Raw genomic sequence first — 24,298 nt, 5'->3', positions numbered from 1 at the left:
TAAAGGCGCAGGCTCTATAGACAAAGATCCGGGTTTGGATCCTGGTTCCATCAAGTACTGGAAACATGACCACCTACAGCCTCAGTTTCTTCATGTGTTAAATGGGCTGATGGAGCTCACCTCCAAGTGGTCAGGTCAAAATGAGATGGTACGAGTGACTCTCAGGCAGAATGCTTGGCAAAGTGCTAGTTGCTCTTGCTGGTTTATAATGTCCTCTTAGGTAATTCCGTTGTCCATTGGCTTGAGAATACCTCCTCATTTGATTTAAGAAAAATAGCATGCCTTAAGAATTTTAAAAATAAGGAATGAAGATTTACTGATTAATGCTGGGTGTATTTTTATAGGTCATTTATTTAAAAAAAAAGTAGGAGTTCTCTAAAGAGAATTTATTCAGTGTGCCTAGAATATGATTCAGTTAAAAATGGTTTTCCTTTAAATACTTTTCAGAAATTTTCTGTGATATTTTTCTTGAAAAGTACTTGAAGATTTCTGAGGAGGTTTTACATTTAGAAAAGTTTATTCTCGTAACAATTGACACATTAAATAAATGATTCATATCCCTGGACAGCATAAAGCACTGGCTTTTTTTTTTTAATATATATAATTTTGGTGGTTAGTTCTATGACATTTTATTGGGTAGAACTATCTCCCATTTCCATTTTACAGGCAGAGAAGATGAGTCATACGATACTCACTATACAAGAGAAGCAGAGGCTGATTAATTTGGGCAGAAGTGTAAAAGGGTGTGGAGAAAAAAATCGTTGACTCGCAAACTGGACGCATTCTGTGGTGCTGTGCAGCTGAAACGGATTTGATTTTGCTTCTGGGTTGTCCTAGGTTTTGGCACATGTGCCTGGAAATGTCTGTCGGGCAAAGATGCTTATTTAAGAAGGTTGTCATTGTAAATGTTCTTAAGAGTATTAAACAAATTCCACAGCAAATAAATGAACATGTTTGGAAGGTTTTCCACCCTAATGTAATTTCCAGAAAACAGACATGATTCACTTGCTAAACCAAACACACAGGTACAATAATAAGCCTGGCTCACATGACTGGACAGCACGGAGGGAGCCTCATCTGTTGGCCTGGGTTATGCTGCAGTAACTGCACCTGAAATTTTAATTAGAATTTATTTACAGCGAGTGCTGCTTCCGCGTTTTTCTCCCCAAAGTAAGGAAGCGCCCTCAATGCCTGGCCATTAGTCTGCAGAGCCCCGCGGCTCACACACTCCCCTGCTCATCAGGAGGCTGATGGAGCCAGTTTGCTTAGACACACTTAGCTACACTCGCAGCGGGGATCATCAGTCTCTTTTGTGTGTTGATCTCCACGTGCAGGGGAGAAAATCGACTTTTGCTGCCGACAAACGCTAATTGACTACCAGTTGTTTCAGAGGGACTGTGATGTTGAAAACTGGTGTCCCATTCATTTTTATATGTTGGATGCTGACAAATTTCACGGCAACACCTTCACGGTAAGTACACCCACCAGGGAGGGTGTCGGAGTTTGAATCTGTGTGTTTTAGTATTCAGATCCTGGCACTGGTCAGTTTACAGTGTTCTCGCTGGGTTTGGGAGACTGTTTCTGGAGCGATTTCTTTGGCTTCCAATAAATTTGCAAAGCCGTCTCCTTCAGTCGATTTCTGATGAATTGAGTTGGGAGGGGCATGTGAAATTGGGGCGGGCAGAGAGGTGCAATGAAAACTAGCCACCATCTGGTTACCTTTCATTTTTTGTGGGCCAAAAATGCTTGTCTTCTTTTCTTTTCTCCTCCATTCATCCCTTCAGGTCAGGGAGTCGTCTTCAAGAATTTCTTCCTAAAATGTAAAGTAATGATGAAGGCAGTGTGTTTCTGTGGTTGATTTCATTTGATTTGCTTTCATTGTTAAAGATTTTCTGGTGAGGTTCTTATGAGCTCTTAAAAGCTGGAAGAGCAGCAATACCAAGGAGAGAAAGGCAGAGAAATGAGTCAGCGGCCCCTGTGAGGTCTGGGGGACGAGGGCAGGAGGTGGGGCGGAGGCAGCACCGTGGCCTCCCCTGCAGCCCTGAGGGCAACGTGCGCATGTAAAGCCAGCGTCTCTTGTCACCATGTGTTCTAACAGGACTCCCACTAAAGGAATGCGAGGAGATTTGGGGAGGCCTTAACTTTTACCCTCTTGCCAAACATCTTTAATGCTGACTGTATTTATTCAAGATGACACAGAGATCACCTGCAGAGTGTGAGGAAGCGGTGCTTGCTTCCTGTCTTGCCCGCCCCAGGCTCACTCGTCAGACACCTGATTCTTGCAGGCACTGCAGTGCCCGTGGGGGGAGCTCTGCTCCTCGGGGAGCTGGGCACGGCAGTGCGCACATTGAAGCCGGCCGCACCATCGCTGATCCCACTCCAAATGGTGAGATGAGCCCTTTGTGTAAGTAGTAGAGGTGGGATCCAGAGTCTTCCTGTGTTTGAGTTTTGCAGTAAAGCCAACTTGGAGGAAAGAAAGAAAATGCCTACTGTTCCATGACTGTGTCCTAAGGGTTTAAAGCTCACTGTGGAGCACACGTGAGATCTCATTCAGTAAATACTCTGGGGTCTTGATTCTGACTTGTCTTGAATTTGGCATTCTCATGTTATTTCTCTTAAAATATGTCTAAGCAATCATTTTTGTTTGATGGTTATGTGTGCATAAGGGTCCTGAAGAAACTGTTGTGGATGGAAGTGTGGGTACCAGAAGGGCTGGTGGCCCTGGGGGCTGCCCGAGCTCCACACCATTTGTTACCAGCAGTCTTTCAGATTGCATCTTATTCCAGAGCTCATCGGGGCTCCCATCTCTCACTACGTGTCTTGAGAGAATATTTATTCAGAGGGGAGGGGACGGGGTGCTTCCAAGTTTGGGTTCTGGGGTTCCCTGTCTAAAGGTGGCACTGGAACAAATCAATTATTCATGGAGTAATGAAGCCCCCCAGTCTCGTGGCTAATTGGGACTCCCTGTCCTTCTTCATTTTAGGAGCTGGAGGGCTTGGGTTAGGCCCCCAATCCTGTTTTTTGGTGAGCTTTCAGTCCTATAACTCCACCTGTGTTGTCCCGTTTCAGTCACATGACTTTGATTTTTGCAGGTAGGTGTGAATCCTGGATAGTGCCTGGGACTTCCTGGTTTCCCCTACAGTAGGGACACTGAAGAAAGTTCACCCCATAAGGTGTGTTCGGGGGCCTCGAGGACAAGTAGGGACCCACAGACAGATGTCTGGATGGGTGGCGATCAGGCCCAAGTCTTGGAAGAACAGAGATTCCATTACTGTTTTAACAGTGAAATTGAAGGAGTAATTCTGGAAGGTCTGATGCAACTGAGATTAAAATTATTATATGGTTTTTATTGTTAGCAGGAGTGGTTTTTAATACTTAGACCCAGTCCCCCCTATTGACAATAAATATTTTTTAACCTTTCTTTTCTGGTGCCCGGAAGTGAACGTCATAGAAAATGTAACCTAACTATAAATATGATAAACAAATAGACAGGTAGATGGAAAGATGTTTTGCCTAAATTCTTATATTATGGGGTATTTTATATTCTATGCTAATTAGTGACCACTCAGGACAAAAGGCACATACAAAGGGAGTCACTTCTAATAAACTATTTTTCCAACCCTTACCTAACTGGGAAACAAGTGGCTTCAGAATGTTAGAGCACCTCCCAAGTCCCTGGGGAAATCTCCTTGTCAGAGTTACACTTGCTTATGGTGTCCTGTGCCAAGTGCAAGCAGATGCGGTTTGGAAGCTGCCCGGAGGCTGACTCCGGGGATTCCTTCTCCGTCGCAGCTGTGAGGGAGCCTTGTCTTTCCTGACCACAACCAAAGGGGCGATTTTGAATCTCTCAAAACTGCCATACCAGTGTATATCACAACCCTCACAAGATACGTTGAATAAAGTAGAAAACTTTAAGTGTCTCCTTTAGGATAGAAATAGGGTATAAAAGAAATAAATTAAAAAATTCTAGTGCCCGAATAAGTGCTACATTACACTGGCTGCATTATAAAGTTAGAAAACTTCATTACCGCTTTACATACCACATCTTGTATTTAGATTTTATTTATCTTTTTTTCCCTAAAGAAAAAACAATCATTTGATGAGTTCTTGTGTCAGAGGTGATGAGCAGAGAGCAAGTGTAAAACCGGGAATCGTGGTGCTGGTTAGTCTAAGACCATCTCCGTCACTGCGCAGATCATCTTTACTCATTTTACTGCACTTTTTGGAATCACCTTCTCACTTGGAAAAACTCCCGTGTCAGTTGGATTTGCTAGTAAAACAATTATTTTTCTTACCTAGAACATCAGTGATGTTTTCAAGATGATAAAAAAAATTTGCCCATGGCATTTAAACAGTTGCTTGTTCTCGTAACTCATGGCTCACGGTCTCGTATTTGTCACAATTGGAGAACTGTGTTTTCTTTGTGCAAATTCTCATTGCTTTGGTGACGCAGGGACACTTGTCCTTACTGGATGGAGTATGATAGTAGTTTTTTGCATTCTCTCCCTAAATCTGGAGTCCTGTGTTATGTTTCCTGTTAACTTAAAAAATAGGAATATTGTTATTTACCTAAATATCTAACCTCACACCAGTGGTGCATATCAAATTGGTCCAAATAAGAATTCCAATATTAAATGAAACAGTAATTTCACAACCCACTTTTCCAAAAATTTGGATTGATGGTTCAATTATACCAGGGACATTAGCTGTTTTAATTGAATCAATCATTGCTTTCTTCAATAAAATTTTCCATTCCATCTGCTCTTTTGGTTTATTTTTCTTCAGTGTTTCATTTGCTTTCTTTCCCAAAAATATGTGATTTTGGCTTTTGTCATTGAAAACCCTTACTGGTTTTGCAACCTCATGCTGGAGAGGAAGGCTTGTGACTGTTTTATAGCCACTGGTTTCATGGTTGTATGAGTGCTTAATGCCACGTTGCAGGGGTGTGGAGACCTAATGAATTGTGTACATAAAAGGCTTAGTCTACACTGAGTGCAGGGTTAGTGTTCACAGCCCATGTCATCAGTATCATAATTAATCCATTACAATCATCCTCTATTAATCAGTGTTTTCCTTCTAACGTCTCCAGGAGAGGAAATGTAGTAGTCTAAATGCAAATCTTTGCCAAACTTTCAGTCAATTCAAAACCTTTAAAGCTTTGCTGTCAATAGGACTGTGTGCCTTCTATCCCTAATTCTGCTCCTCCTGACCCAGGACGCGGTCTCCACAGCTGATGATCCATGAGACACTGGATTCTTGGTCCCATGGCTCTGTGTGTTCTGGGACTTCTGGGGACTTCAGCACTGTTTTAGGGGCTTTGGGTCCCACCTCTTCATAGCATTGCTGAGATGAGATCTGTGGGTTCACCCTCATTCTTGACTGTATGGTGCATTTTTTCTAGAACCAACACACGCCACCGTGGCAGCACTACTTTGAACACGTGCTGGGGCAGCGTGTGCTTGTCAGTTCTTGGGTTTAAATTTTCTGTTCTAATTTCTATAATGGGGTATATTGACAGATACACTCCATGTAAACAGAAGCTCTGTGGGGTTTTCAGCAACTTCTAAGAACATAAATATTCCTGAAGCAGCTAATCTTCCTCCCAACAAGTGAGGAGCAAGCCGGCAAGTCCTGGGTGCCTGTGGCGGCCAAGCTGTGCAGCCCAGGCTGCTCACCGAGGAACAAGGAGAAAATCTTAAAACCTACTTCCATGCTTTCTTTCACAGAATCTCAGAAATGAACGTTTTAATATCTAAAGAGGGGTGCTTTTTTAAAATTAATTTTTTATTTTTTTCCTTTTTCAGTTTTATCAGGTAGAATTTTTACAGTTCAACTTCACATACACATATTGCATGTAAATACATGTATAGAGCATACTGCATTTTTTAGTTTACATATATGTACTAATTATTGTTTCATAAGAACAGATTAGAGCTTTAGATTTTTAAAATTAGTTACCAGAGGAATAAGGACATCTACAAAAGAATAAACAGAATATGGTAATCCAATCACAAAGGATGGTCAGATGTGCTTGCATATATTCAAGAAATCAAAACAATATTTAGTTCATTTGTGGTCTTATTATTATTGCTATTAATTTTAGATTCCCCATAAATGAAGTCATATGGCATTTTTCTTTCTCTTTCCACCCCACTTCACTTAGAATGACAGTCTTCAGGTCCATCCATGTTGCTGCAAATGGCATCTTTTATGGCTGAGTAGTATTCCATTGTATATATGTATCACCTCATCTTTATCCAGTCATGTGCTGATGGACATTTGTGTTGTTTACATGTTCCTTGTTCTATGTCCCTTCTGGCAACAATTACGGATTTTAAATATTTTCCACCTTAAAATCCTTCCTGAAGGAGATGTGGTAACTGGAATCAAAAACAGTTACAGCACAGGGTTGTTTGTGATGGCCTTGGGGGCTTGGTAGAAAGGTTGGCAGAAAGGATTTCAGATTCTGATCAAATGAGTCCTCCTCTTGTAGCCCTGCTGACCGCCTCTCTCACGGCCTGCCCTACAAGTCTGACCAGTCCCTTCTGTGAATCCTACTGTATTGTGCACAAATTTTGTCCAATTGGTGTCATCCAGTATGGACCTTAAGTGAGGCACCCAAGCTCCTGTGTTGGTTTCTTCCATCAGCCCTTACTTCCTTGGGAGCCAGGACTGTCTCATTGCCCCAAGGATCCCTAATGCCTAGTGAGATGCATGATAAAGCTGGTACTTAATGAGCACATGGGTCAAATGGAAAAACCTGATCAAAAAAAGGCCCTCATTTTTCAGACATGCCTACTTGAGCACATAGGGTAAAATGACATGTCTTCTTGGATTTGCTGTCAAATACTTCAACAAAGGACAAATAAAAGAACAAAGGTCTGAATAAAGGAAATATGGAAAAGTTTGTGAATTCCTTAATCTGGGTGATTGGCTTATTGTACTATACTTACTCATGTATACTTGTTAGTTTATAATTTTACTGTCATTAGCTGAATAGCAAGTATTAATGCGTATTAATTGAAATCCTTAGAACTGAACAAACTTACCCCACACAAAATCCTTAATATCCTAGTAGTTTGTCTTTCAGAAATCTTTTCCCACAAAGACAGGAAAAAAGGGAAAGGCAGATCCGTGCAGTATTTCCACGTTGTCAAAAGACCAAAGGCCGATACAAAAGAAGAGATTGTAAAAAAGATAAAGAGGCTGAAATCAATGTCCGGAAAACCTAGCTAACAATCCTAAATGGCCCAACTTAACTAACCTCAGCACTGCTGCATCAAGAATGGGGCAAATAGCAACTAGTGGATTTTTTTTTAATAAATAAATAATAATCCAGTTCCTACCACAGGCAATTATGATAAGACTGAGTATAATTTCTAACACCAACTAGTGTACAAATCATAATTTCTACTTGATTCAAACTGCTTCTTCTATAAAATTTGAATCTTTTTATTCTTAAGACAGATTTGTGGCCTATGACCTAGTGATAAAATTTTCAACTGGCTTGTATTAAAAAAGGTTCACCATAGTGAGAGTTTATTACATCAAGTATTCCTTTTTGGGAAACCCATGTGCCTTGTCACTCTCTTTCATAAGATTTCCTGTGGAAAATTCAATCCTTCATTCAGGAAAAGGCTGAGCAATATATCTCATGGGAAAACCTTCATAAACTGCAACACAAGAAAATGAAAATGACAGTGAGCAGCCCGTGAAGCCGGCAGACACACAGCGCACGGCTGTGTTCCCGCCTCGAATTTCTTTAACCAGCAGGGAAAATGTGCATTTCAAGAAATAGACATAAACAATTTTCAGGACCTGAGCACACAATTTCCCTTTCAGGGTTTAGTGGGCTTCCATTTAATTCTATGAGAAATGTTTAAAACAACAGAACAACAACTGAGATAGGGTTTAAAGTAACTTTTATGTCTTAGTGAAAATAAAGCCAACTGATAGTTATCATTTTTACTTTATTTGATCTCACTCTCTTACTTTACCTCCCCAACCTCCTCCAGAAAATGATTGTGAACATCCCCTCCTGTGTCAGAAGGCTAAGTAGAAAATACCAATCAAATGGAGGTGGGATTTGTTGTTTTATTTTTCAAAACAAACAAGTTTCATTCATGTGATTTAATAATGTACATCAGAAACAAAGTCTACTCAATAAATGGTAGCCAACACATGTCATCATAGCTGCTCATCAGGTTTGGCCCCACGTTACACACTTTTACATGGACATGTGCCATGTGCTGTCATGGGAAATGGTGAGTGGGGACAGGGCCTCTGCTCTCACAGGGCACACAGCCTGGTGGGGGAGGTGGTGTTCAATCATTGCCCTTTTTTTTAATATACTTACAAATTATGGGAAATGCTATTTAAAAAGAACAAAATGAGTCAATGAAAGTGAAAAATACAAGGACAGTATTTAGGCTGAGGGAAGACAGGGAACCTCTTTGAAGAGCTGACACTCCACTGAGACCCAAAGGACAACTCCAGTGCTGCAGGTGAAGGGCAGGGACACATTGATAATGGGCTGATATCCAGAATATACCAAAATCTCTTTAAACTCAACAAGAAGGATGAAAAACCTGATTAAAAAATGAGCAAACTTCCTGACACAGATCTCATCAAAGAAAAAATCTAGATGCCAAAGAAGTCTATGGAAAGATGCTCCACAGCATCTGTCATCAAGGGGATGCAGACTGAAACAGCGAGGTACCACTGCACACCTGTCAGAACTGCCAAAACTCAGAACACTGACAGCACCAAATGCTGGTGAGGATGTGGAGCATAAGGAATTCTCATGCATTGCTGGTGGGAATGTAAAATGGCCCAGATACTTTGGAAGATGGTCTGGCAAGTTGTTACAGAACTAAACGTACTCCTAACACATGATCCAGCAACTGTGCTCCTTGGTGTTTACTCGACGAAATGGAAACTTATGTCCACACACAAAACTGCATACAGATGTTAATAGCAGCTTTATTCATAATCACCAGAACTCAGAAGCAACTAAGCTGTTCTTCAGTAGGTGAATGGATTAACTGTGGTCCAGCCAGAAAATGGACTATTATTTGGTGCTAAAATGAAATGAGTTATCAAGGCATGGAAAGACATGGAGGAACCTTAAATGCATATTACTAAGGGAAAGAAGCCAATCTGGGAAGGTTCCGCAACTGTCTGATTCCAACTGTATGGTGTTCTGGGAAAGGGAAAACCACAGAGACTAAAAGATCAGTGGCTGTCAGAGGCTAGAGGGGAAGGAGCAATGAATGAGGTGCAGCACGGAGCATTTTAAGGTCACTAAGACAGACTACTCTGTATGATGCTGTGACGGTGGATACATGTCATTTTACATCTGTCCAAACCCACAGAGTGCACACCACCAAGTGTAAATCCTAGTGTCAAGTCTGGGCTCTGGGTGATGATGACGTGTCAGTGCAGGTTCACCCATTGTCGCAAATGCATGCTCTGGTGCAGGCGTCAATAGTGAGGAGGCTGTGGGGACAAACTGCAGTTCATACACTGAATCCAGCCGCAGCCACCGCTGTTAATAAAGCTCTGTGGGTGTGTGGAATGTCCGGATGCTCTGGCGTCTGAACAGCAGAGCTGAGCAGCTGCACCAGAGATCAGGAGGTTTGCAGACCCTGAAATATTTACTCCCAAGCCCTTGACAGAAAAAGTCTGCTGAGCCCTGTTCTAAACGAATCAGAATTCACCCTGATGAGACAGGACAGCAGGGCCCAAACCAGGCATGGTTAATGGGACTGAAGCAATGTTTTAGTTCCAACACCTTTGCTGAAGTCCTGCAGATCCAGCGACAGACTGTAGCCAGGAAGCTTCTGCAGAAGGAGTCGGTAGCAGGCCTTCCCGGCAGGCTCCGTAATGCCGGGGGCCGGGCGCTGCACGGGGGCCACCCGCTTGAAGAAGGCGGACTTGCGGTGGAAGCCGATCAACTCATAGAGCTCGGAGAGGATGCTGCACTGCTGAATTCTCTCCTAGGAATGCTGAAGCACAGGGAGAAAAGCAACAAGCATCTGAACGAAATATGTAATGGAAAAAAGACCCGTAAAAAATTTTCCCTTAAAACAGAGACCGAACGACACAGGAAGGAAGAGGAAGGCTGACTTCATGCACTGATGGGACCGGATGCAGAAATGCAGGGAAGCAGCGCTGTGCGGATGCTCCAGACCCTCTCTGGGCCCCACCTTTCCGCGTTCCACCTCTCCTTTTACTAGAAAGGTCCGTATTCCCTGAAACAGAGGAATCTGCTACCTAAACATGGGACACAGAGAAGGGAAAGAGGAAAAGGAAGGGAAAGTAAAGGAACAACAGTTCATCTACACCCTAGGGTTTGGGCGGGACTTTCACCAAACACACAACCTCTCAAAGCACAGAGCACACAGTGAGAGGCTGACAGAGTGACTGCGACTTCTGCTCCTTAAACACCAGTTACCTGCCAGCACACGCTGTGCCCGTTACTGAATCATTACAATCATTTCAGAAACTATTATTACCCCAGCTCACAGGCAAGGAAATCTGAATCTCGGGGAGGATTTATTATCATCCTGGACAAATTCCCATGGCCCAGAAGTGTCAGAGCCTCCGGCAGACCCTGGACTAAAATGCTCCTCATCACCACGGGCCCTGAGCCTCAGGCTGAGGCCACGTTAGGTCTGCACCGGCCCAGAGCACGAGTCTGTGGGACAGGGAGTGGTCCCACTTGAAGTGCCAGGCCAAGGCCCTCAGGAACATATGTAATGAAACCAAATACCCAAACTCATTTCCAACGCACTTCCCTGTCCGGTAGGACTGCTCAGCACATCTGGCTTATCACCTGTGCACAGGCTGTGCAAGGGGCCCAGACAGTGATGTGACGTCCCCATGGAAGTGGCTCAGAGACCGCTTCATCACAGGACAGACTCTCCCGGCTTCCAACGTTAACTCTCCATTCCATTTCCAACTGGAAAGTAAGTTTAGACTTGTTTTCCTCTCCAGAAACAAAGACAGTGGTAACATCAGCGGGAAACTCAAGACTGAGGAAGAGTCTCCTGGACATTTGGAAGGATAGGCTGGGGAGGGAACAGAGATAGGGATCAGAAAGACCCGTGTTCCAGTCCAAAGTCTGCACATCACTCGCTTTGACAGTTTCCTTATTAATACAGGTGATAAAATCTAATTATGATTGTTTTGAAAACTAAAAGAAATAACGTATGCCACTAGCATAGGTGTAAAATCCTCCATGAGTGTTCCAGAAATGGACGTGACTATGGTTAGATACTGTCTGCCAAGTCTTGTGTGCTAAGCTCACATCAGCCAGCCAGAGATGTGCCAGAGAATGCCTCAACAGCCAGCAGCCTTCTCCAACTTGGAAACTCACAGTGTCCGAAGAACAGGCAGTGGTGGATGCTTTGGGACACTGTGGAGGTAGCACTCCAGTGATGACTTTAAAAAGCTGGGGAGAATTTAGGGGACCATACAGTTCAAATACAGTAAACTCATTCCATGTCTACAAATATTCATCTGTAGCCATGATGATTCAGAGAGGAAATACATATTCAAACGTACATCATTTTCCCACATAAGTGCATCAAAACAATTTGGAAAGAATGTAACTTTCTTCTCTAGATCACACAGTGGGGATTACAAGGTTTGTATTGACAGCACTACGTGTAAATCATCTGCAAACGTAACTGGGTCCATTATCAGTCATCATCATTTGAAGGGAAGGATGGAAAAGAACAAAGCCAAGCTAATACGCTCCGGTAATTTGTTGGGTTACGATGTCACAGAGGAGACGGACAGCTCAACAAGGAACCACTCTGCCGTGATCACGGAGCCGGGGAACGGGATGGGCGGCAAGATGTATGGCGCAGCCGTAGCTGTGCCCGCCCTTCTAGGCAGGTACCCAGTCACTTTGACAAGGTGTCAAAAGTGTATGCCCACGTCCTCATCACCTGTCATGCATTAAAGAGAAATGGAAACCTATTAACGGCCAATAACCTCGGTGGGTACACCGTCCAAAGAGCAACGTCACAGTTTGACAACTGGCCATCCCGGTTCCCTGGGCTTCATTCTTGGAGAACCTTAAAAACCACTCCTCTGTCCTCAAGAAGTGCTGCCTACTTGTCCTATATTTGGCTCAGGGATACAGCACGTTCACGTGGACTTTAATGTCTGCACAGATTTGACTGTCTTTCTCCAGGTTCACTTGTCCATTCTGAAGAGGCCTGAGTTAAGTCCAAACTCCATAAGATCAATTCCCTCCAGTGACAACTCAACGAGCCTGCAATTACAAACCAACTGAACAGGACTGTCCTCAGCTAAAAATGTCACCCGCCCTTCACTGCTTTCTTAATCTCCTGTCCTGGCTAATTGCAACAGTCTAACACCACCCTCCACCAAGTTCCCCAACTATGTCAAATAGAAAGTAAGGTCCATAAAAGAGGTGACAACTCCATAGTCACCTCTGAATTCCTAGCATATATTAATGTCAATAAATAGAACTATGATTATGGCTTCTTTCCTTTAAAACCTTTCTGGTTATTTAAATGAGACCATGGAAGGGAGGTGTTTGGGTCCAGTATCTTGATCCAGAAGACTCTGGAGACCTTTTTCGGAATGGCTGCCCACTGATTCATTCAAAACACAACTTCTCTTTCCGGGAGGAGCTGTGATTTTCTGCCAGGAGTTTGTTGTCAGTCTCATGCCAGAACAGATTTAAACTAAATACTTACATTGGATATGTTATTTTTCCCCGCTTCCAAAAAAATTGACTTTCCTTACTTCCTTGCCTTGAGGAATGCTTTTTTACTTTTCTTTCTAATTCACCCTTTTATAAAGCAGGATTCTCAGGATGTGCTTGGTCTTACATAAGAACAGCCATCCAACTCCCAGTGTGAGAGGCCTGGGGCTCACCTCCTGCCCTCCTGTCAAGGCAACTGAAACTCAGTTCAGGAGCCAACTGGCCCCCAGGGCTTCTAAGGCTCGTGTATCTCCCAGAATCCCTGCTTTCTGGTTGACTTGGCTTCTGAGGATTTCCCCTCACTTTCTTGACAATTAGCTGTGCAGCTTGAAAGATGAGGAAGGAAGGTCTTATTTCTTAATCAGCATTTTAAGGAACTTATGTAATGAAGGTTTTCAAGAGTTTCTAGAACCCTCCATTGCCGAGACAGAAAACACACTAGATATATTCTAAATCTAGCTATCATGTGCATTTTTTATTTGCTTCTGTTTTCTTAAATGCTAACAGACATTTTTGAATTAAAAAATAAAATAAGGCCCCAAATAGGATAGAACATTGAAGAGGAAACAAAATTAAAGGGGAAAGACAGAAAAATGATAAGTACTCTACAAAGTTAATAGAAAAAATACACTATGGATCAGATCAGCAGTTCTCAGTAACAGCTAATTGAAACCTGACCATGAGGTAAAATGTCTCTCCTGTCAGGAGACGGCCAACAGAAAACAGAATTAAATCAACAAACTAAAATTCTAAGTCTGGCGAAGTAGAGAAGTCTACCAGCTAAATGTGTTTTCTTCTGGAAAAGAGGGAGACTCACAAGATCTTTTCTGTGGAGCCTGATCCCAGGTGAGGATGGTGAATTGAGCTCTGTAAGTACCCAATTAGCAAAGTGAGTGATGAATAAAGAGACGTGAGCTTTGATGTCAGAGATGATACTACTATTCACTTGTTCTGTAAGTATGTCTTCACGTTCAATGATCAATACCTTGGCGTCCTCAGGGATTGAGATTATAGGAAAATGCACAGCCCGGGCCTAGACCTCCTCTGTGATTGTGGCACTGCACTTAGATGTTTCAAGGGCACCACCAACTCCACCCTCTGCCTCTCCCAGCTCAGTCCCATCACTCACAGATGTGACTGGACCCCTCCTTCAGGGCCCAATTTCCTCAGTCAACGAGTCACACCACCCACACCTCACCTACAAAGTTCTCACTGGCACTCCCTCAGCACTGACTGTGTGCTGGGGACCACGCTGCACATTGTGCACACGTTATCTCACTGGATCTCCACAGAAGTCCTGGGAAGTCGGTATATCACTGCTTCAAGTAATAAGATAAATTGTTTCACTTCCTTGAGTGCGTCATCCAAAGTGACACGGCTACTGAGCCACAAACCTGGGACTGAAAACCATTTGAAAATTGAACACTGCTACACCTCATAGCCACCCTACTCTGACTTATCCCATCACCTCCTGCCGAGCCTTCTAAATGTATCTAAGCATTCTACAAGACAAAAGTGATCTACGAGAGCACCCCTCTCCCCTACTTAAATTCTGACAATGACGTTCCACTTCCCTTAGGAGAAAGCCCCACCGGGCCTGAGCACAGCCCAACGGCCCGGCATCCGCGTTCCCTGCGCGGCCGCGCCGCCTCACCCACCACGCAGTGCTACACGTGCCGTGTCCAGGACAGGGATGCTGACTCCGTACAACCCGGGGCTCGTCTTACTCAAACAATGATCAACCTCTTCAGTGCTGACTCTCAGAAAAATGTTTTCTCTGGATGAATCAGTATCTTTTTCCTTACAACTTCCCATCATTGATAATGAGCTCCCCCCAAAAGAGAGAAAACCTAATACTCAGACTCCTTATCTGTAAAGTGTGAATAACAAGGAAATATGAGAGGTTTTAAGCGGAATAATATTCATGTGAGGCTGAGGGACAATTCCCAACATACAGTAAGCACTCAATATGTGCTTACTTAATATTAATAAAATAGATCCCATTCCAGCAACCTTAAATCAATGCTTTATGGCTTTGTCCAAAAGACTACCGACTAACTATTGGACGAACCCCTTTGAGCAGATCCACCCAAGCGTACTGGGATAGGTAAGACTTGACTCCAGTTACAGCTGCAGCCAACCAGCACTACGGGGCGGGGGCAGTTTGCTCAAACTCTTACATGTTGTTTGAGCATTTAGTTGTAGTTATTGAATAAAGAAAGGTATTATATAGTCAAAGCTCCTGAAACATAAATCTTCAAAGATTGATGCAAATTAGTTTCAAGTACAACACTCTCACTAGAAATTATTTGAAAATTATAGTCTTAGCTCCTCCACACATCGAAAGGGCATTTTCTTAATGTATCTGACTATATACACTGAAAGGATTGTTTAAAAGAAATTAAGATGAAGCCATAATGAATAAGCTTTCAGTATAATCTGCACAAAGCCCCACCCAAGGGTCTCACTTCTCACTTCCACATAAGTGTTCAGGTAGCTTAACCTGGGTCTTGGTTTCTTATGACACGGGGGTGGGAAGAATTGTGGATAGATTTATGTAGCAAATATAAATCTAGGGTATTTGCTGTGTAGGAATCCTAGAAATAAATAAATTGATATATAGTCCCACCCTTAGGAAGCTCAGCCTTTCCAATTACAACAGCATTAAAAATAAAATGAGAGATACATTTAACAAAATTTTACAAGATTTGCACATTGAACATTTTGAAGTATCACCAAAAAAAATTTAAAACATCTACATATATGGAAGGCATCCCATGTTCATGGAATGGTAGACAATATTGTTAAAAATGTTAAGACTCCCGAAAGTGATCTACAAATTTAATGGAATCCCTATCAAAATTCCAGCTGACTTCTTTGCAAAAATTGAAGAACTGATGCCAAAATTCATATGGAAGTGCAAGGGACCCAGGTCAGCCAAAACAATCTTGAAAAAGAAGAGCAAAGTTGGAGGACTCACTCAATGGTTACTACAAATCTATAGTACTCAAGTCATTATGGTACTGGCATAAGTTTGAATGCATAAATCTATGAGAAACAATAAAAAATCCAGGGGGGAAACTTACATTTACAGTCATTTTTCCAGAAATGTGCCAACAAAACTCCATTGAAAGAATAGTCTATTCAACAAATGGTGCAGAGACACCTGGGTATCTGAAGGCAAAAGAATGAATCTGGAATCTGGACCCCCGTATTTTATATAACAAATAAAATATTAATTCAAAATGGATCACAGACGGAAACTTAAAAACTAAATGTATAAACATTCTAAAAGAAAACATAGTTTAAATATTTGTGGTTCAAGGATATGCTATGGCTTCCTAGATACAATACCAAGAGCACAAGTGAAAAACAAGAAAGATAAAATGGACTTCATCAAAATTAAAACCATTTGTTACAAAGGACATCATCAAAAAGTGAAATGAAGGGGAAGGGTGTAGCTCAAGTGATAGAGTGCGTGCTTAGCAAGAAAAATAAAATGAATAAATCTAATTACCTCCCCTAGAAAGAAATTGTTTTAATGTTTAAAAAAACTAAAGTGAAACGACAATCTGCAGAATAGGAGAAAAATTTTGCAAAGCATATATCTAATAAGAGACTAGTATCCAGGATATAAAACAAATGCTTACAACTGACCAATACAAAGAAAATCGACCCAATTTTTAAATATGCCAAGTATTTAAATAGATACACAATTGGCCAATAAGCATATGAAAAGATGCTCAGCATCACTAGCGAAATCAACATCAAAATGATATCTGATTTTACACTCACTAGGATGGTTATAATCAAAACATGGACAATAACAAGTGTCGGTCAGGAGGCAGAGAAATGGGAACCCTCAATACGCAGCCATTGGAAAGGGGTCAATGGTGCAGCTTCTTTGGAAAAGCCTGGTGTTTCCTCAAAAGGTTAGAATTATATGGCACAGCAATTCCACTCCTACATATAGAGTCATCCCTCAGTATCCTCGGGGGGTTTGTTTCAGGAACCCCCCACCCTGGATACCATAATCCAAGGATGTTCGAGTCCCTTTACAATCAGCCATCTGGATCCATGAAGTGGAAACTACAGAAATGGCGGGCCAACTGTACAGCCAACAGAATGAAAATATATTCTCACAAAAACTTGCACATCAATATTCATGGCAGTATCATTCAGAGTAGCCAAAGGTTACAAACAATATCCATCCATCAATGAACGGATAAACAAAATTACCAAGAATAGTCCCACAAACTTTTGGTCATTAAATCTTTGACAAAGGAGGTGAGAACATACAATGGAGTAGACAGCCTCTTCAGAAAATGGTGTAGGGAAAAGTGGACAGCTGAATGTAAATCAATGAAGTTAGGCCACTCCCTCACAGCATACACAAAAATAAATTAAAATGGCTTAAAGACTTAAACATGTAGACAAGACACTATAAACTCTTAGAAGAAAACATAGGCAAAACATCTGACATACATCTCAACAATGTTTTCCTAGAGCAGTCTACTCAAGCAATAGAAATTCAAGCAAAATAATACAAGTAGGATCTAATTAAACTTACAAGCTTTTGCACAGAAAAGGAAACAAAAAGCAAAACAAAAAGACAATCTATGGAATGAGAGAAAATAGTTGCAATAAATGAAACGGACAAGGGCTTAATTCCCAGAATATGTAAACAGCTTTTACACTTAATAAGAAAGAAAAACAAACAATTCAATTCAAAAATGGGCAGAAGTCCTAAAGAAACTTTTCTCCAATGAAGACATACAAATGGCCAATAGGCACATGAAAAAAATGCTCAATATCATTATCAGAGAAATGCAAATCAAAACTGCAATCAAGACTCAACTCTCACCAGTCCGAATAGCCATCATTCAGAAGTTCACAGACAGTAAATGCTGGAGAGGCTACGGAGAATTGGGAACCCTCCTGCACTGTGTTGGGAATGCAGTTTGGTGGAGCCATTGTGGAAAACTGTATAGAGGTTCCTCAAAAGACAAAAAATTGACCTCCCATATGACCCAGCAATCCCACTCCTGGACATATATCCAGAAGGAACCCTAACTCAAAAAGACACTTTTACCCCAATGTTCACAGCAGCACTATTTACAATAGCAAGACATGGAAACAACCTAAATGTCCACTGAAAGATGACTGGATAAAGAGACTGTAGTATATTTCTCCAATAGACTACTATTCAGCCATAAAATAATAATAAAGTAATGCCATTTGCAGCAACATGAATGGACCTGGAGAATGTCATTCAAAGGAAAGTAAGCCAGAAAGAGAAAGAAAAATACCATATGAGATCGCTCACATGTGGAATCTTAAAAAAAAAAATCAAAAAACAAAGACACAAAAAGATAAACTTATCTACAAAACAGAAACAGACACAGAGACATAGAAACCAAACTATGGTTACCAGAGGGGAGAGGGTGTGGGAAGGAATATATTGATAGTTCAAGATTTGCAGATACTGAGTATGTATAGAATAAACCGCAAGTTTATACTGTATAGCACAGGAGAATATATTTAATATCTTATAGTAACTTATGTTTAAAAGAATATGAAAATGAATACAGGTATGTTCCTATTTAACTGAATTGTTGTGCTGTACACAAGAAACTGACACAACATTATAAACTGACTAGAATTCAATGAAAGTATTTTTAAATAGACCAAAAACGAAAAAAAAGAAAAAGGATATTATGAAACCAAAAGAATAAAGTACTGACTCAGGCTACATTATGGATGAACCTTGAAACTTTATGCTAAAATAAGCCAGAGACAAAAGGACAAATAGTGCCCTTTAAGGTGAACTGTATCTAAGCGTTTACTGTACTACTTCTGTAAATTTTCCGGAGGTTTGAAGTCTATCAATATCAAAATAAAATGTATTATTCATTAAAATCATAAAACGCTTCCTCACAGGAGGGCTTTAATTATTAAATGCAGAAATGCATGTAAAGCTCCTGGAAAAACACTATGCACGTCCACACACAGACACTGCTGTCACTGCCGCTCAGAGAGTGGTGCCAGCGCTGATGAGGGCTGCCTCCACTCGCTGCCCTGCAGACAGGAGTGAGGGCCTGGGCTCTGACAGGCAGGGTGAGCGTGACCCTGGGTCAGACACAGCCATGCCCCAGACTCTGCGTTACCCAACTTTCTTATACAAACTGCAACATGTAATGTAAGGCTACAGGGATGTATCTTACAACACAGGGAATACAGCCAATGTTTACAGTAACTATAAATGGAGCATCTATTGTACACCTGAAACATATCATATTTCAAATCATCTATATCTTTGTAAAAAATTAAAAAATAATTTAAAAATGTTATCACTTTAATATTCAATTCGGTATTTAAGTAACTACTAAACAGCTTAGAATGTATAAAAGCATTTAAGTGTGCTGTTTGTTTACATATTTATTTACTTTCAGCCTCCTGCTAAAAGAGAAATTAAACAATTTTTTTAAACACACCTTAACAACCATAACAACAAAAAGGCAAAACTGAAAGTGAAGAGAAATTGGAGATTCAATACTTAAATGAAACCTGGGGGAGGTAAAGTCATAAAAATGGATTCCCTGGAGTCAGGGCAAGTGTTAAAGGCCGACTAGAAATTCAGCTGTAAGATTCTTGGCAGCTAAAGCAAAAAGAAAAGATCATGGGGGGGTGGTAGAGGGTGTGCTTAGCGTGCACGGGGTCCCGGGTTCAAGCCCCAGGGCTTCCACTAACAGATAAATACACCTAATTACCTACCCCCGCAAAAGAGTCCCAAAGAAAAGAAAAAGAGAAATTTCTTTCCAAAAAAACCTGATATTAAATTTGGATTAAATACTTTAAAAAAAAAAAAGAAATATAGAAAAGATGAATGACACTGTGAAGGAAAAGCCCAGCTGGGCTAACGAGCTAAGTCACAAAACTAAGTGTGATAAGTGTCGGTTTACTGATCTAAGTATTGCTGGGCTAACTCGTAAATCTGAAGTTTAGTGTCAGTTGAATGGGCTAATAAGCTAACTCGTAAATCCAAGGTCAACAATTGTCAGTAAAGTGATCTGTTCCAAATTCATAAGCTTCAGTGTACTGATTCCTTGCTTTTTGTTGTTTGAGCCTTATTGGCTAATAGCCCCTTACTTGTAATTAACCCTATAGAACCTCATGTGCAGGTCTTGGAGGTGCTCAGAGCTTCGGAACAGAAGCCCCTCTGAGCCCGCCAGCGTAATAAATCTCAGTGCATGTTTCTTGGCTGGCCTGTTGTTTCTGTAACAACACAAGCGATAATGTCCTTGAGATAAATCTGTGATGGCTGCTGGCAGGCCCCATGTCTCACGTGGCAAAATCTGAAACATCTTTCTCACCACTCAGAGTCATCATAAGCCCACTCCACACATCCTGCTGTTAAATGCAGGAGCACAGGCAGGGCCCAGCCTTTGCTCTCTCTGTGTCATCACAGTGAGACAGGATGGAAGGGGCAGAGCACAGCCATTCAAGGAAGGCCACAGCAATTAACAACAAAATGGTGAAGGATTCAACCCCCAGTAGGCCTTGAGGCTCAGGATGAAGAGATTTAACTTCTAGCAGAGCTTGAGCTTCATTATACACCCATTGTAATAGTAACATGGTGAATAACATGCCCTAAGGCACCATGGCAGTCCCAAGGCTAGCCACAAAAGGTCAAAGGGTGGGAAATGGCCAACTCCCTGGGAATCCCAGCCCCTTGCCCTTAGGCTGGTCCTTCTATATATTAGCAAATGAAACCACCAAGCCCAAGAAAACGAGCAACACAGCGCCACCTCGCGGTCACCCCTCTCTCTCCCTCTTCGGAGAAAGCCCACACTCTGTGGAGTGTGTACCTACTTTTAATCTGAGCACCCAAACCCCACACCTCGTGGCCTTTCTCTTGCCTTTCAATGTGTCTCTGTGAATAAATCTACCTTTCCTCAACACTGGCTTGCTCTTGAATACTTTACTGCACAAAGCCAAGGAACGAAATGTGGTGGGACACATCCCAGGGGGCTCAACCAAAGCCTGGGACACAGCCCTTCTCATGCCTCACATTTTATTCCTTGTATCAACAGGACTGGGTTGTGAAGGGAGCTCTGAGGCCCCAGCTAAGGGACAGAAGCTGCCCCCAGGGCTCGAATTGGCGGGCAGCCTCTTCCCCAGCAGGGGCCTTGAGGTCTGCACGGTTCTGTGTTTCTCTGTTGTGCTGACTCCACAGCCACAGAGCGTTCTCCCTAGGCCTGTCCCCACAAAACCCTTCTCTCCAAAATACAAGCACATCATGTCACAGTCCTCTTGTTCAACCAGGAAATGCTTAACCCACTTTTTCCCTCCACAGTAAAGTACCTAACTGTCCTGCCTCCCATCCCAACACTTCTTTCTTTGTGAGAACTCTGCACTCCCCACACACCATCCTGAACGCAGGTGCCTTGCTGGCTGGGACCGAGATGTTTCAGTCTCACACAGCCTGCATCCTTTCACTTTCCCCTTGTTACCATAAAAAAGCCTTTCCTGAGTCACCCACAAATCTGATTTTGAACTTCATAAAGTGCTGAGGTTGCAGTCACTGTGTGCATACCTCCCAGGTTTTGACTAAGTTTCCTTCACGAGATCTTCATTAAGGAGCTGCATCAAGAAGTTGAAAGAGAATATTCTTACATCTGAGCGGAGGAGCCTGCAAAAAATTTAAATTGCTTTGAAGAGAGAGTTAACCAGGGACAGAGAGGTCGCAGGTCCTAGTCAACAGTGTCATGAGGCAAAATGTTCTTCAAAGGCTCAGAGTGGCTTCTGAATGCGGAGACGGCAGGGAGGAGGTGACACGCAGTGAGTGGGGTGAGTGACACAGGGTACGCTCCCCCAGCTGGGGAAGAATTGGATTTTGTTCTAGTTTTCCAAACAAATTCTTACTACCTTTTTCTCCTATTGTCACATACCATTTCCTACGAATTAAGAATATCAATGTCAGTCATTTGGGACACTTGGGAGAAGCAACACGATGCCATTCACAGGGCTGGGACATGACAGCCACACCAGTCTAGGTTGAAAGACCAGTGGGGGTATTTCCATGGTGATCACGGGCATGCAGCAAACTGCTCAGCTTCAATGACCTCATCTCAAAGGTGGGGCAATAAAACTACCAAGAAAAGTGCGTGATGATTATGGAAGACATCTGTTTACTAGGTAAGTGCCCGTGACAGCTGCAGCTTAATGGGGAATGAGTATGATTAACAAGGCCCTGTCTACCTGGCCACACGCTCCCTGCCTTCCTGCCTTGGTGCAGCAGCAGAGTTTGTTTAGCTGAGATGAACGCCCCCAGAGCAGCCCCAACGGGAAAGCTCGCAGCTCTGCATTGCGAGGCGTGTTCCTTTCCTTCTCAGTGCTGGTCACAGTTTGCTGTCATCTGTTTTTATGATTATCCCTTTTGTAACTTCCTCTCCTCCGGAGTTTTTGCTCAAGCAGTGCAGAGCCAGGTGTGTCTTGCGGCCTGCCCGATATTCTGGGCTGGGAAACAGCCGACCCCACATCTGGTTCTGGTGCTGAATGGAGAGGGCAGAAGGCCCTGGGGCCCATGCTGAACAGAGGCCCCTGCACCCAAAATTATGGTCTGACTTTGGGCAAATTACACAGTCTTCTTTACCCTGAGATTCCTCATCTGTCCATGAAAATAACTTCCCATGGCACACAGAGTTACCAAGATTAAAGGGAATCACCATATTCACAACCTATTCAAGGGGCTACCAGTGCATCCTCAACAGACACATGCTGCCTTTACGGCTCTGACACATGCCAAGCGGGGCGGCCGCACACAGTGAACACTGCTAAGTGCCAGTGTGTTAAGTGCTTCATGTGTGCTACAATACTCTTTAGAACTTACAACAATCCCAGGAAGAAACGAATATTATCATGCCCATTTCACAGATTCACCAACAGGTTAAGAGAGGTTGCATTCTAGTCCAAGGCCGTATGGTGAGGAAATGCCGATTTAAACCGGAATCTGGGCCCAGGCCTAGGCTCCATCTCTCTCCCATCCACCTGACCATTTGCCTATGAATTCCACCTGTCCAATACACAAGTTTGCAGCCGGCCAGCTCTTAAATGCAATGTGTGCCACCATTTGTCAATGTTGGTTAATTACCATAAACTGTTCTCAGAAACCACTACAGAAAAGAAAGGTGGACTTAAGGAATTCTGCATTGCCTTCTCCTGTATTGTGCAGAAACCCTTCCCTACACCACCAAATCCAAATGTATGCTTCCTCCATGTTTATGTTTGCACACGGCTTATTAAAGAAGAATGTACCTGCAGTAATTCCATCTCGGTTGCTTTCCAAGTTTGCAGATTATCCATAATCAGTCCGTGAATGAAAATACTACAATGTGAATGAAAATACTGCAACCATGTCAGTAAACAAAGAGTGCTGAAACCAAGTCATTAGCGGCTGCCGCCAACTCCCAGCGAGGACAGGCCTGCAGCCCAGCAGCTGCAGCAACTCACAATGGTGCCCTCTGGGCAGACACAGAATAAGAAAGGACAGGATACTGGCCCTAGGTAGCTAGGTGCTTGTTTAAAGAATGAATTCAGGGAGTCCAAAATATTTGCTTCCTCCCATACATAGAAAAGCACTAAATTCTTGAACTTGAGATACCTGGCTTTCTTTAGATAACAAGCAATCTTTTACTGTTCCAACAACCTGGTCTTTGTTGTAAAGCTCCTATATATCCTAGCTCCTCCTCAACCTCTTGGGAGCAGTCCCTCAGAGAGATCTGAGAGGCTGTCATCACGGCTCGAGTCGTCCCGCCAAGTAAAACATAACTCTTAACCTTTAGGCTGCACATGTATTTCAGTCAACAGTTTTGGACACCATGAAGGGACCCAGAGCAGACTTTCTCCACCTGAACTCTCCGAGTATCTGGAGCCTTGGTACCATAAGTGGCCCTTTGTGCCCATCTGCCTCCTCGGGGAGTCCAGATGAATTTGGGTGAGTCTCTCTTGGTTCTCGGAAATCACATATTGTTTGATGATCCTGAGTTTTATTTGGCGGTGTTTCCAGGTAACTGGCCCTCCAGTTGAAAGATACTGTGGTGAATTACCCACCCAGTGGAGACATACTGGGTGGGGCCTGGTTGAAAGATAACGGGAAATACCCACCTTGCGGAGACGTCCGATGTGGGGCTGGTGGAAACATACCAGGAAAATACTCACCCAGTGGAGACGTCCCGAGTGTGTCCAAGTTGAAGGACACTGGGTTCAGGGCTGAGTGGTTAGGTAAGTGGTTGGTCTAATGTTTTCCTCAATTTGGTTACCTCCTTTGAATTTTTCAGGATAAAAGTAAAACTCTTATGAGTAATCTTTCAACTCCAAAAATGGGACCCTCCTCCTGGCTGGTAACAGCTTTCTCTGGTGACAGAGAATCTTGCAGGAGGGGTAGAGGCAAAGACTTCATGCCATAGAGTTGTCCCTGAGGGAAATCTTACTAGCAAATTTATTGTGAGAACCCGACCTTACAATGTGGAATAGAACTTTCAAAAAAAATAA

This window comes from Camelus dromedarius, chromosome 23 (assembly GCF_036321535.1).
Source record: "Camelus dromedarius isolate mCamDro1 chromosome 23, mCamDro1.pat, whole genome shotgun sequence".
In the NCBI taxonomy this organism is placed as follows: domain Eukaryota; kingdom Metazoa; phylum Chordata; class Mammalia; order Artiodactyla; family Camelidae; genus Camelus; species Camelus dromedarius.
The sequence above is the reverse complement of the archived record's forward strand: the minus strand, read 5'-3'. Positions refer to the sequence as shown.